This window comes from Coenobita brevimanus, chromosome 111 (genome assembly GCF_032717465.1).
Source record: "Coenobita brevimanus isolate Jiangsu-jjx chromosome 111, ASM3271746v2, whole genome shotgun sequence".
Lineage (NCBI taxonomy): Eukaryota > Metazoa > Arthropoda > Malacostraca > Decapoda > Coenobitidae > Coenobita > Coenobita brevimanus.
The window spans coordinates 24,536,284-24,549,236 of record NC_137064.1 but is presented as its reverse complement, the minus strand read 5'-3'; positions in this window follow the sequence as shown (position 1 = coordinate 24,549,236).

Here is a 12,953-nt window from a genome sequence, read left to right as displayed (position 1 = left end):
AAGTGCAGAACAGTTACCTCAGAAAAAAAAAATCGCTAGCATTTGAGTGAAAAGAACATACGGACAAATAGACAGAAAGGTGGATATTCGGACAGATAACGATAAATAGATAACACGGATAAGGGACAGCCATCGACAAAGAGATGAATAAACAGAAACGCATAATATTTCCCAAACAATGTCCATGAATAAAATCGATAACATCTCCCAAAAACTTATGAACAAATTGAAACTGATAATATTTCCCCCCACATATGAATAAATAAATAGAAACCGACAATTCCCCCCATAGAGCCTATGAATAAACAGAAACCCATAATATTACTCCCTAAAAACCATGAATATATTCAAAGAGAAACCCATAATATTTCCACCACAAAAACCATGAATAAGTAGGAACCCATGATATTACTCCCCTAAAAAACAAAAAATAGAAACCAATAATATTACTCCCTAAAAACCATGAATAAAGAGAAACTCATAATATTACCCCCACAAAAAACAATAATAAGTAGAAACCCATGATATTACTATCCTAAAAAACATAAATAAATAGAAACCAATAATATTACTCCCTAAAAACCATGAATAAAGAGAAACTCATAATATTATCCCCACAAAAACCAAGAATAAGTAGAAACCCGTGAAATTACTCCCCTAAAACTATGAATAAATAGAAACTCATGAAATTACTCCCCTAAAAAATATAAATAAACAGAAACCAATACCATTAATCCCTAAAAACCATGAATAAACAGAAACCCATAAAATTACTCCCTCCAAACCCATGAATAAATAGAAACCCATAATAATCTCCCCCATAAACTCCCCAGATCGCCAGCCAGACACGCACAAGAGTACCCCACTTTATTTCTTTCGTTTTTTTCCTTTGTTTTTTATGAGTGGAATGCCCCGGGTTGGCTAGTACCCATCCACAGGGCCCCGACTGTCACTGCGAGTATACTGTAATGAGTCAACTGCTCGACTGGGGTGAGAGGGATAGATGGATAGGATGATAGGTGGGTGGATGGGTGAATGGATGGATGGATGACAGATGGGTGGATGGACGGATAGACAGGAAGCTGGATGGATGGATGAATAGACACGAAGATGGATGGATGGTCAAACAGACAGGAAGATGGATGAAAGGATAAACTGAAGGACGGATGGAGGCATGAATGGATGGAGAGACAGGTGAACAGACTGACAGACAGACAGACATGGCAGAACAGATAAACAGATACACAGACATACCAATATTATTTCTACATGAAGCACAAAAAAAAAAAAAAATAAAAATAAAACTCTGAACTAACATTTCTGGGAGAATTACACAAGTACATAGGCAGATTAATAGCAACCATTTGTACACTCCCCCTCCCTAAAAAAAAAAATGGAAACAAGCAGCCCCCTCAAAACAAAAACAAAGCAAAACAAAACAGAATACAATCACGAGCGTTTTTCCCCTGAGTAATATGGATCTGTATCAGTGTTACTGCCAACACGATACTACTATCATCGGTCAACTCTGGGATTAGTGGGATATATAGACAGACAGAAAAACAAACGAACAGATAGATTTATAGAGATAAGAGACAGACAGACAGATATACATAGAGCAGATCATGTAGGTAGACAGATAGATACATGTATGGGCAGGAAGAAATACGTAGATAGACTGGTAGAATGATAGTGTGTGTGTGTGTGTGTGTGTGTGTGTGTGTGTGTGTGTGTGTGTGTGTGTGTGTGTGTGTGTGTGTGTGTGTGTGTGTGTGTGTGTGTGTGTGTGTGTGTGATATGGATCCGTAGCTCTGTTATCGCTATCACGCTATTTCCGGCCAAACCCAATATCACAGAGGCGGTCGACGGAATCATTTTAATGGATAATCGTAAAATAATATTGATGAAAGCGTTCAAACTGCAGTGTGGTGTATTCTCTCTCTCTCTCTCTCTCTCTCTCTCTCTCTCTCTCTCTCTCTCTCTCTCTCTCTCACACACACACACACACACACACACACACACACACACACAACCGGTCTTCCCTCCCCTACACTCTCCATAACCTTCCTTCCTATCGTTCCTGTCTATCATAACCTCCACTCCCACCTCAATACCCACTCCTCCCAATTTCTCATTTCCCCTCATCTACCCTCCCTCAACGCCGCACAGCTTCCTTCCCGAACTCATAAAACCTCTCCTCCTTTCCCTCACCACCCCACTACACCCCACTTGTCCCCCACAACCTCCTCATTTACATCTCACATGCCCCCTCCTCTCAGTTTCCCCTCCCCTCAACCTCCTCTCCCCACCACTCCTCACAACCTTCCAGCACCCTTAACATCCCTACCCCCACCTCTGTTTCCTTTCTACCTCTGCTCCCTTGACCCCTTACGCCCTGCCTCTCTTTCCCTCCTTTGCCTCCCCCTTCCCATTCCCCCATTCCCAATGCAACCTCCTTTCATCCAACTCTCACAACTTTCAAACATCCCTATACTCCCTTATTCCAATTTCCCTTTTCTACCCCTGTTCCTCAGTCCCTCTATGCTTTCCTCATTGCTTATCCCTCCCGCTCCCACTCTTCTCCCCTCCTTCACAACTCCCATCCACCTCTCACAACTCTCAAACCTCCTCAAACACCCTTACCCTTTCCTTCATGCTTCCTTGTCTATGTACCCAGACTCATGCCACCCTCCCCCCTCCCACGTCAGACACCTGTTAGCCAGGAAATACGAGGTGCTGAGCTGGCCTGATCCCGCAGCCCAATCGTCAGCCGCGTCAGCTAGAAGGGACCAGTCCGTCTCAGCCACTGACTGTAGCACCAGTCGAGCAGGGCAGTACTCCCGAGGTGGATGGAAAGCTGATGACAGGGAGTGCTGGAGCTCCCGTTTCATCAGCCCTCAGGACTAGTTCCTGACCATCCACCTTTGCTGAACTTTTTCAGTGTCTCAGTTACACAGAGAGTAGGCCAGCATGCTCTCCAGTACAAATTTCTCTAACTATCTTCACCAAACTACATGCACAGTACGCACTACACTTCCTATTCAAAATTTACCCAAAATGGCGTCGTTTTACCAAGCCTCGGAGTCCCCAGGGGGGGGGACCATAAATGCCCCCACCATCTGCCCCTCTCCCGGTGACGACTCAAGATGCCTGGAACCACTGTCTGACTCTCTTCTTCTTCATTTCTGCAACATTCGCGGCCTTTCCTCTAACTTTCGCTCTGTTGAGCACCACCTCTCCTCCTCTAAACCTCACCTTCTTTTTCTAACGGAGACTCAGCTGTCTGAGGCAACTGACAGCAAACCCTTTTCTGTATCCTCCTACTTTCTCTATACTCATTTCAAAGCCAAAGGTGGCTGTTGTGTATATATACGCAACGACTTATCTTGCTCTCGTGTTCCTGAACTTGATTCTTCTGAATTCTCCACACTCTGGCTTCGGCTTTCCTGTCATTCTCTGACTAAATATATCTGTGCTGTTTACTTATCCCCTAATTCTACTGACTATCAAAAATTCTTCGACTATCTTACTTCTACGATGGAACACATTCTATCCATTTCTCCTTGCTCTGAAATCTCCATTCTTGGAGATTTCAATGTTCACCACCACCTTTGGCTCTCCTCTCCTTTCACGGATCCACCTGGTGAACAAGCCTACATCTTTTCTCTCCTTAATGACCTAGAGCAGCTTGTACAGCACCCTACCCGTATCCCTGACCGCCTTGGAGAGAGCTCCAACATACTTGACCTCTTCCTCACAACTAATCCTTCTGCTTACTCTGTTAATCTTTTCTCTCCGTTGGGCTCCTCCGATCACAACCTTATTACCTTAACCTGTCCTATCACTCCGGTACGGCCTGTGGACCCTCCAGGGAAACGTCGTCTGTGGCATTTTGGAGCCGCAGACTGGGAGGCCCTCAGGCAGTACTTCTTTGATTTTCCCTGGAATGATTATTGCTTCCATGGCCGTGAGCCATCTGAGTGTGCCTTGCACATTACGGAGGTTATTCTCTCGGGCATGGAAGCATACATTCCTTTCTCATATCCTTTGACTAATGCAAGAAAGCCTTGGTTTAATCACACTTGTTCAAATGCTGTCCGCAACAAGGAGAGGGCCTACAAAAGGTACCGGAGCCAACCCACCCCTGAATCACATCATCTTTATGTTTCTGCCCGGAATCGTGCTAAGTCTGTTCTTCGCTCTACTAAAAATAATTTCATCCATACTAAATGCTCTCAACTCTCCAACTCGAATTCTTCCCACTCCTTCTGGCATCTTGCCAAAAATCTTTCTAACAACTTTACCTCATCATCCTTCCCTCCTCTTTTCTACTCTGATGGTTCTGTAGCTATTTCTTCTACTGATAAAGCAGATCTCTTCGCACAGACTTTCTCCTCCAATTCCACCTTAGACGATTCCGGTGCTGTTCCTCCATCACTTCCCCCCTCTGACTTCCTCATGGCTGACATTAAAATTTCTTCAGTTGATGTATTTTCTGCCATCACTGACCTCAGTACTAACAAGGCATATGGGCCTGATGGGGTCCCTCCTGTTGTTCTCAAGAACTGTGCTTCTGTGCTTACACCCTGCCTAGGCAAACTCTTTCGTCTTTGTCTGTCAACTTGTACCTTTCCTTCTTGCTGGAAGTTTGCTCTCATTCAGCCAGTCCCAAAGAAGGGTGACCACTCCCAACCCTCCAACTATCGTCCAATTGCTTTAACGTCCTGTATTTCAAAAGTTTTCGAGTCAATTCTTAATAGAAAAATTTTAAGGCATCTTTCCTATCACAACCTTCTTTCCGATCGTCAGTATGGGTTCCGTCAGGGACGCTCCACTGGCGATCTTCTCACCTACCTTTCAGACTCCTGGTCATCCTCCTTTCGGGACTTTGGCGAAAGCTTTACCATTGCACTTGACATCTCAAAGGCTTTCAATCGAGTCTGGCATAAATCTTTAATTTCCAAACTGCCCTCCTACGGTTTCTATCCTTCTATCTGTGCCTTCATCGCTAGCTTCCTTTCTGGTCGTTCTATAGCCGCTGTTATAGACGGCCATCGTTCTTCTCCTAGATCTATCAATAGTGGTGTTCCTCAGGGCTCTGTCCTATCACCAACTCTCTTCCTTTTATTCATCAATGATCTTCTAAGCTGTACATCTAACCCTATCCACTCATATGCTGATGACTCCACCCTTCACCTTTCCATTCGGTTCCCGCAACGCCCATCTCAACAGTTACTTCAACAAACAAGGGATGAGGCTATGGCACACCTAATGTCTGACTTGGCTCGTATCTCTGACTGGGGTAAAAATAATATGGTTGTCTTTAATGCATCTAAGACTCAGTTCTTACACCTTTCAACCCGACAAAATCTTCCACAGGTATACCCACTAATGTTTAATAATATTCAGCTTAATCCTACATCATCCTTGAACATGCTTGGGGTTTCATTTACTCGGGACTTATCTTGGAAAGATCATATTACATCTCTTGTAAAATCTGCTTCCAAGAGATTGGGTGTGCTAAGCCGACTCCGCTCTTTCTTTACCCCTGCGCAATTGTTGACTCTATACAGGGGTTTTATCCACCCCTGTGTGGAGTACAACTCTCATGTGTGGGGAGGCTCCCCTCATACAGCTCTTCTCAATAGGGTGGAGTCAAAGGCTTTTCGTCTCATTAACTCTCCTCCTTTTACTGACTCCCTTCAACCTCTGTCTCTTTGCCGCACTGTTGCATCTTTATCTCTTTTCTATCGCTACTTTAATGGTCACTGCTCCTCTGAACTGTCTGCTTGCATTCCTCCACTTCTACGACGGGCACGTAGCACCCGTCTGGCAGCAGACTCTCATCCTTTTTCTGTCCAACTCTCTAATGCAAGAATTAACCGTTACTCCCAGTCTTTCATTTATGCAACAGGTCAACTCTGGAACTGTCTCCCTCTGTCTGTATTTCCTGCTGCCAATGATCTCCAGTCTTTTAAACGCAGTGTGTCCAGGCATCTCAAAATGATCGGATCTTGAATTTGGCTCTATATTGTATTTTGTTTTTCTCTTGGAGGGAACTGTTACTGCGGGCTCATGGCCTTTGGTTCCTTCTTCCTCGCATAAAAAAAAAAAAAAAACTGCTAATAACTCAGCGTCTGGTGAACCCAATTTCATTTTTGTTTCGCAGATACCGGTACCTTCGTTCCACCACGTAAATCAGTTTTTTGATCATACGGACGCCATCTCATAACTGACCGACGGGCAGCAAGCCGTGGCATGGTGCATGAATCATTCGCCAAGGAAAAGTTCAGTAACCTCTTTGCGTCAGTGTGTAAGAAAAGTCACACTGTTCTTCCTCCTCTACTCATAGGCACGCTTTGATTCCTGATTTAATCTTGTTTCTTGTAGTAGAGTATTAGCCAGGTGTAGTCTACGTTGGACAGGCACACAGATTCTAGTAGATTTAAAGGAATGAACTAATCTACATGATCACAGCTCCACCTTTGGCTCTCCTCTCCTTTCACTGATCCACCTGGTGAACATGCCTACATCTTTTCTATCCTTAATGACCTAGAGCAGCTTGTACAGCACCCTACCCGTATCCCTGACCGCCTTGGAGAGAGCTCCAACATACTTGACCTCTTCCTCACAACTAATCCTTCTGCTTACTCTGTTAATCTATTCTCTCCGTTGGGCTCCTCCGATCACAACCTTATCACCTTAACCTGTCCTATCACTCCGGTACGGCCTGTGGACCCTCCAGGGAAACGTCGTCTGTGGCATTTTGGAGCCGCGGACTGAGAGGCCCTCAGGCAGTACTTCTTTGATTTTCCCTGGAATGATTATTGCTTCCATGGCCGTAAGCCATCTAAGTGTGCCTTGCGCATTACGGAGGTTATTCTCTCGGGCATGGAAGCATACATTCCTTTCTCATATCCTTTGACTAACGCAAGAAAGCCTTGGTTTAATCACGCTTGTTCTAATGCTGTCCGCAACAAGGAGAGGGCCTACAAAAGGTACCGGAGCCAACCCACCCCTGAATCACATCATCTTTACGTTTCTGCCCGGAATCGTGCTAAGTCTGTTCTTCGCTCTGCTAAAAATAATTTCATTCGTACTAAATGCTCTCAACTCTCCAACTCGAATTCTTCCCGCTCCTTCTGGCACCTTGCCAAAAACCTTTCTAACAACTTTACCTCATCATCCTTCCCTCCTCTTTTCTACTCTGATGGTTCTGTAGCTATTTCTTCTACTGATAAAGCAGATCTCTTTGCATAGACTTTCTCCTCCAATTCCACCTTAGACGATTCCGGTGCTGCTCCTCCATCACTTCCCTCCTCTGACTTCCTCATGGCTGACATTAAAATTTCTTCAGTTGATGTATTTTCTGTCATCACTGGCCTCAGTACTAACAAGGCATATGGGCGTGATGGGGTCCCTCCTGTTGTTCTAAAGAACTGTGCTTCTGTGCTTACACCCTGCCTAGGCAAACTCTTTCGCTTTTGTCTGTCAACTTGTGTGTTTCCTTCTTGCTGGAAGTTTGCTCTCATTCAGCCAGTCCCAAAGAAGGGTGACCACTCCCAACCCTCCAACTATCGTCCAATTGCGAATTCCCTACTGCGGAACAACGGCTTCAATTTATGTTTATGTATGCCTTGACTAATTATCTGACGTAGCTCATGAACTGGGAGTACGTCAATTGTGATCTTGCCATCACCAGCATTCGAAATTCCTTGCATAAGTGCCCTGAAACGATCTCTAGTGTTCTCCAATTGTAGTAGAATCGTGTCAATATGTTCTGTGATGATGGAGAAGTGTTGGAAAAGTGTAATGTTTCCTTCCATTTCATTTACTTTATCTACACTCTCGAGAGCTATGTTTTCTGCCTTTTTCAGATTTTTCACAATTGTCTTCATTGCTGAGTTCTGTCCTGTGATGAATTTATCTTGGTATGTTAGTATCTGAGCTATCTTATTAAATTTGTTGTTTATTTCTTTAAGGTCATTCTCTGTAGCCAATCCAAAGATGTTCCCAAGAACTGCGCCACCCAGGTCGAACAAACCGCGCTTTTGGCGAGTACGTGTGATGTTGTTCCTGTCGCTCAGTACCTCCGTTCCATAAGATGGGAGATCTTGGATCATGATGAGCATAGTTGACTTTGCCTGTTCTAGTTTCCATTTCGCTAACTTTACCATTTCATTCACTTCCTTTGTGTTATGTGCTTGTGAAACATAATTTCCTATCATGAAGTCCAGAGTTCGCATCGGCGTCGCAAGTCTGTCTAGATAAGTAGGTAATTCATACAAGTAATCTAGACTTATTTCAGTACTCATGACGTCCTTAACGATTGTAGACGTGGCCGTTGGAGCTATGAGGCATCCTTGTCGTACTATGTGTTGGGGGTCTAAGTGCGCATATCCTCTTGCTATGTAGAGGAGAATTCATAGCATAAGTTCCTTCATCGTAACCTACCGAAAAAAAAAATCTATTAATTTCCTAATATGGTCATGCTGTGGTCGATGATAGTGATGATGTGCGTTACGGTTGATTGTTATTTCATTTATAGAAGGAGTTTAAATCGATATTTAATTCTCGTAAATGATGTACTGTAGATTTGATTGGAACAGTTGCACCTATGTTCGATTGTTTGGTATATGACCTTAATTTCTTTTTGTAATCATTGTTGTTTTCTTGCTTGGTTTCTTGAGGTACGTTCGCCTGTTCGGTTGTATCCGAGGCTGAATAATTATGTGATAATTCCCTTGAAACTCGTTTTAAATGGTCAATATGAACTTGTTTCTCCTCGCCACTTGAAAGTGACTTAATTAAAACTTTGTTTGCTTTTATGTTAATTACTCTGTATGGGCCCTCAAATTTTGGGGATAATTTATTGTCTCTCGTATGAATGATACCGTAAACAATGTCTCCTAAGCTGATAGGTGAATCCCTTGCCTTCTTGTTAAATGCCTCCGTCATTTCTTCCTTGGACATCGTTAATTGTTTTTTGACTCTTTTGTGAATGTCCTGGAATTCACGTAAACGGAGTTTAGAGTAATCATCGTAATTGCATATGGGCAGACTGTCACCTTCTAGGAGCTCATATGGTAGTTTTTTATCTGTTCCATATATAATGAAATGTGGTGTGTCACCTATGGATTTATTTATAGAACCATTAATTGAGGCTTCTACTCTGGGAATCCAATCATCCCAGCTTGCATAATTTTCACTGAGAATGTGTCGTAGCACATCTAATACTTTTTTATTTTGTCTCTCTACCAACCCATTCGATGCTGGGTGATAGGCTAAAACGTTAACCTTTTTGATGTTGCATTGTTTACATATTTCTTGTAAGATCTCAGAATTTAATTCTCCTCCATTATCACTTACTAGTACCTTTGGGGTAGTAAAGCGACATATTACATTATCTGTTATTGCCTTTGCTACTGTCTCTGCTGTCTTATCTTTAATTGGAGCTAAAATGACATAACGGGAAAAATGATCCGTTGCTACGAATAAGTATAGGTTATTATTGTATGATAATGGCATCTTGAGTAAATCAACAGCGACAACGTCCCATGGTTGATGTGGTACAGGGTAATTACCCATCGGTGCAGGTGTGATTGGGTATCCTTTGTGTTTCGCACATGATTCGCATCTGTCTATATGATTGTTTATATCTTTTCGTAATGAAGGCCAGTAATATAACAGCTGGGCTTGGATGAATGTCTTATCCTTTCCAGGATGTCCTGCATGTGGGCTGTCGTGTATCGTTCGTAATACTTGGGGTATCATGTCATTAGGTACTACCAACTGGTTAGTATTTCTTTGGCGTTTTGGTTGTTTAGAGTTAATCTTGTATAATGTATTATTGACCATTGTGAATTGTTCGAGTGGGACATGCAGTTTGGGTAATTGTATGTCATCTCCACTTTCTAATTTGTATATAACTTTAGACCATATTGGGTCAAGTGTTTGTGCCTTTGCGATATCCTCGTGGTTTGAGATACTTCCTTTGAGATCTAACGCCGCGACCTGAATTGTGTTTGGGTTCCTAGATAATGCGTCAGCTACTATGTTCATTTTACCTTGTATATAATGAATTTGTACATTGTAGTTTTCAACTGTACATTTCCATCTTGCTCTCCTCCCAGAAAAGAGTTTTTCTTTAAACATACCCACCAGTGGTTTATGGTCTGTGAATAAGTGGATTTCGTAACCATATACCAAATCTCGAAACTTTTGTAATGCAAAAACCACTGCAAGTGCCTCTAAGTCTGTAGCGCAATAATTTTTCTCTGCACCTCTTGTTTGTCTGCTGGCAAATGCAATTGGTTGATTTTTTCCTCTTTTATCTTCATGCATCAGTACAGCCCCTAATTCTTCAACTGATGCGTCTGTACAAATAAGAAATGATTTTGTGTAATCTGGATATGCTAAATAAGGTGTATTTGTTAGTTTAATTTGTAGATTGTTAAATGCCCTTTTTTGTTCTTCTTCCCATTGGAATACAGCATCTTTTTTGAGTAGTTGGAATAGAGGAAAGGCTATATGAGAGAACTGTGGTACGAATGACCTATAGTACCCAGCCAGACCTAAAAATTGTCTAACTTCGTCAGTCGTAGTGGGTTCAGGAAAATCTCTCACTGCCTGTATTTTGTCATCAGTGGTGTGAATACCATCAGAACTTAATTTGTGGCCTAAGAAATTTATTTCCTTAAAGCAAAATTTGCATTTAGAAAGTTTAATTTTTAAACCAGCATCACTAAGCTTTTGTAAGAGTAAGTCTAATTTCCTGAGATGATCCTTAATATTCTTCATTGCGATTATAATATCGTCAAGATAAACAAATATTCCTTGTCCTAAAATTCCGGACAATACGTAATTCATAAGACGCTGGAATGTGCCTGGGGCTGTCCTCAGTCCCATTGGCATTCTTGTATATTGATAATGGCATCTGTTTATTGAAAAGGCAGTGTATTTACGTGACTCCTTCGATACCGGAATCTGATAATAGCCGTTTAGGAGATCGATGGTCGAGAATATATTATTCTCAGGACCAATATTCTGTAGAACGTCGCTTAGCAATGGCATGGGAAATCTGTCTGGGATTGTGTGATTATTTAGTTTACGGTAATCTACTACCGCACGCTTTTCTCCATTTCATTTGGGCACGAAGAATAATGGGGCATTCCACGGGGAGACTGAAGGCTCAATAATTCCAAGTTTTAACATTTCATCGACATACTGATTTGCAAGTGTACGTTGGGAGTGTGGTATGCGGTAAGCTGGTACGAAAATCGGTGGTGTTTCTGGGTGCACATTAATCATGTGATTAATCAAGTTAGTACACCCTAATTGTTCTCCAGGCAATGCTACGGTGTCCCTGTGTGTTTCCAGCAGGGTTAACAAATCATTTTCTTCATCAAATTCACCTGAGTGAATTAAATTCTCTTTTATTCTTTCTCTATCCGTAGATTTTATCTCACTTGTCACTCCAGCTATAACTACTTCCTTCACAGGGGCAGGACATTTTTCAGTATTAACTATGCAAGTCCCCTTTTTCAACTAAACTTCCCCATTCATGTGATTAATTATGAATATCTGAGTTTGCCCTTCGTCGTTCCTATGACATAATGCGTTTTCTACTGACAATCCCTTTACTTTACATAATTCTTCTAAGACAAGAACAGTACTATTCCGTAATTTGCTCTTTATGGTAACTTTCATGTAGGAATTAGGTGGTATAACTAAATCATCAGTGAGATGGGTTGGAAAAATTGATAAATCAGTACTGTTATCTGGGTCACTAATTCTGGAGGATGGGGTTGGTGGTGGGAGTGGATCTATACACTCATCTGTTTGTGTATGTTTGTTTAAGCCTTTAATATTACCAATTCTTTTTGGCTCTCTTTTACCAATCGGTGAGGGCTCTGAAGGTATTTCCTCTATGAATTCATTGTCGAAGTTTATTCCATTCATTTGTGGGAGTATGGTTATGTTCTCAGCTCTCATGGATCTTAAGCCCAGTAACATATGAGCTTTAATTGCTAAGTTTTCAACGATATAGAAAAATGCAGAGAATGGTCTTGTAGTCTCTGTGAAACTGATATTTAATCTTATCATACCTTTCACTGTAATTTGTTGTCCATCTACCGTGTATAAATCTAAATCAGCTTCATCCAGAAAAGTTACTTTCTTTTTATTTTTAAGAATTCTATTTAGTTCTTCATGTGTTATTAAGTTCACTGGAAAGCCTGTATCTAAAAATAAGGAAACGTTTTGATCCTTACATACAGCTGGTATCAAGATACACTCATTTCCCAACATGCCTCCTATGTGAATTTTAGACTTGTTTTTCTTTACGTTTGTTCGTTTTTTGTCATGACTTGGTCTTCCCCCGATTTGAACACAGAAACAATTTTTTCTACTGTTTTGCAATCACTGGTCCAGTGCCCTTGGTATCTATGATGCCTACAGTAAGGACCAAAACCTTGTGTCTTTTGTCTGTCCTCTTTTGCTTTGATAAAGCATTCATACCTTGTGTGTCCTGGTTTTGCACAATAATGACATAGAATGGACCTATCCCTTGACTGTGACCTAAGAAGTGATTTCCCATAAGCAGTGTTGTTTATGGAGCGAGACCTGCTCGGGCTGCGCGAAAACTTATGAAACTGCCTGTAGCATGGCGTCTGTGATCGAGGCCTTGTCATGTTTGGTTGTTTGGTCTGCCTGCTTTCGGGTCGCGATCGATTTTGTTCTCTGTTTGGGGTCGGTGTAGATGTTTTCACAGCTGATACTGTCTCAGGTACCCTCATTCTACCAGAATGTGCATGTGTGTCGACCATACCTGCTTTACTGCACTGCATCTCTACCTCGTTCATTAAGTCTAGCAAGCACATTCCTGGGGTGTACGCGATCGTCTTGGCGATCTTAAGGGTCCTGTCAGGTAATTTACACAAGGCAGCTACATA